Source organism: Octopus bimaculoides, chromosome 11 (genome assembly GCF_001194135.2).
Source record: "Octopus bimaculoides isolate UCB-OBI-ISO-001 chromosome 11, ASM119413v2, whole genome shotgun sequence".
Classification (NCBI taxonomy): Eukaryota; Metazoa; Mollusca; class Cephalopoda; order Octopoda; family Octopodidae; genus Octopus; species Octopus bimaculoides.
In genome coordinates, this window is record NC_068991.1 from 30,080,856 (window position 1) to 30,083,595 (window position 2,740).

Below are 2,740 nucleotides of genomic sequence, written 5' to 3' on the forward strand. Positions count from 1 at the left end.
GTGCTTCGCAACAAAATTATTTAAAAATTCCAACAAAATGTGGACAGTAAATGGTCAAATAAACGTTTACCTTCGCAGCCGATGTGACAGCACGTCCGTGAGAAGAGATAGATAGATAGATAGATAGATAGATAGATAGATAGATAGATAGATAGATAGATAGATAAGTATTGAACTTTAAGATGCGAAAATAAAGCTCTGTAAATAATTTCCCGTTAGGTAAATGGACTGCGATGGATTGGCGTCCCGTCCAGATGCGGGGAGCACATACGCCATAGAAACCGAGAAACCGGGCCCATGAACCTGGCTAGGCTTGAAAAGGGCGCATAAAAATAATAATAAAAAAGGTAAATGGAAAAAAATTTGTATAACAAAACAGATTTGAAGTTTACACCGGAAACCCCAAACGGGAAAGGGCCTTTAATTGTTGGCAAGAGCAGCAGAGTGGCAACATTTTAAAGTAGAGTGTTAATCGTGGAAAGCTGATGGCAGAACTGGTGGAGTGTCGTACAAAATATTGTGATGAATTTAGTTACACTTTTTGACATTCTGATTTCAGTTGTTACCAAAGTCACTGTTACGTTTCATTCTTTCGGTGTTGTTAAATGTAACACTCAAGGACTGGGCTGGAGTCAAGGGCACAGGCTAATCCCTCCTCCAAATTTAAGGCCTTCTGTCTATATTAGACACTGTTGTTATTGATCAAGGATGTTGATGGTAGAATCTGTGGAGTGTCGTACAAAATTTGATTAAGGTATTTAATAGCAGTCCTCTATGTTCTGAGACAAGATCAAATCCCATCGTAGACAACTTTACCTTTCATTCATCTGGGGTCGACAAGAGAAAATATCCTCTGTCTCCCGCTACATGATCCAACCAGGGCTTTACTTTCATTCAGCGCAGGAGCTCCGGGCTGGAAGAAGCCTCGAGACAGGCCCCGCATCAGATAGCTGGACGTGATTGGGACTGATCTCTAGTGGCATGACGTCATCTTCAAAAACGAAGAGGGCTGGCATAGGACCGCCTGCGATGGAGAGCACTGGTGGACCTGGTCGGCTCTGCGCATGATGACGTCTCTGAGATCTCTAACCTGGGAGGGCCCAGCCTCATCAAGCAATAGCATGAAACAAGCAAGCAAGCACAAAAGCAAGCAAGCAGACAAGCAAGCAGACAAGCAAGCAGACAAGCAAGCAGACAAGCAAGCAAGACAAATACCAGAGGTTGGTGTGACCAACTAAATTTCTCCCCACAAATTTCTGGCTTTGTGCCTATGTTAGAAACAATTAGTACTATTGACCACCTTTGAGAATCGGTGGAGAGCCGGTTAAGCGCTGAGTTCAAATCTCACTCAGCTCAATTTTGCTTTTCCTCTTTCAGAGGCCGATAAAATGAAATATCTGTCAAATACCGGGATTTATATAATCGGCTAAACAAACCTCTTCCTATGAATTATTGTCCTTCCCCTATACACGAAACGTTCATCGTCATTATTCAACAGCGACGCTAAGATTTGATTGTTCGTCGTATAAAATGTCGGCGTTTTCTTCTCGTTCCAAATTCAAAATCTGTTAAGGTCAACATTATCATTCGTCTATCTAGGGTCGATGAATAAAATATTCATCAGCTATACATTGGGGCGTATCTTATATACAACTTTCTTCTTCTTCTCGTTTATCTTCACCACAACTTTTTCTTCTCCTTGTCCTTCCCCTTTTACTCCTCCTCCTCCACATCTTCTTCTTCTTCTTCTTCTTCTTCTTCTTCTTCTTCTTCTTCTTCTTCTTCTTCTTCTTCTTCTTCTCCCTTTCCCCTCTTGCTCCAATAACGTTTAGTGTTGAAACGTAAAAATAAATCTTTAAGTGTTTTTAAGAAAGAAAAATTATAACAAATTGATAAATATAAATAAATATAAATAAATAGCGAATTTCACAAAAACTGAAATATAATTTGGATTTGGCAAACTAAATTTAGTTCCAGTAGATTGTTGTTGTAGTGGTGTATGTCGTTGCTGCTGACGTTGATGCAGTTCTTTGTTGTGGTTGTTATAGTTACTAATGTTGCTGCTACTGCTGCTGCTGTTGTTGCTGTAACTGTTGTTGTTGTTGATGCTGTTGTTGTTGTTGTTGTTGTTGTTGCTGTTATTGTTCTTGTTTGTTGTGGTTGTTAGTGTTACTGTTGTTTGTTGTTGTTGCTGTTGTTGATCTAGTTGTTCGTGTTGATGTCGTTCTTGTTGCTGTTGCCGTTTTTGTTGACGCCGTTGGCTTTAAGAAAGTTAAATTATGTTTCATTTAATCTTTTCAAAAATTAAATAAAACAGTTGAGAAATTAACAAAAATAAACAACAAAAACAACATCATCATCATCATCATCAACAGCAACGATATTTAAACCAACGCCAACATCCTCAACGAGAGCAATAGCAAAACCAACAACAACAACAGCTACTACAACATCAATATAAAGAACAAAATCAAAAACATCAGACGCAACACGATGAAAGTCTTATGACCGCTGCATTAGAAAATGTCTAGACACGAAGATATGTAGTTCAGCAAATCTTCGAAAACATGAAATGTATATGACTCACGCAGATTCAGTTATATGAGGCGTGTGTGTACGTGTGTGTATGTATGTGTATGTGTATGTATATATGTATATATATATATATATATATGTATGCATATATGTATACATATATATATATACGTATTTATGTATATAAAGGAATATACATCCAAAT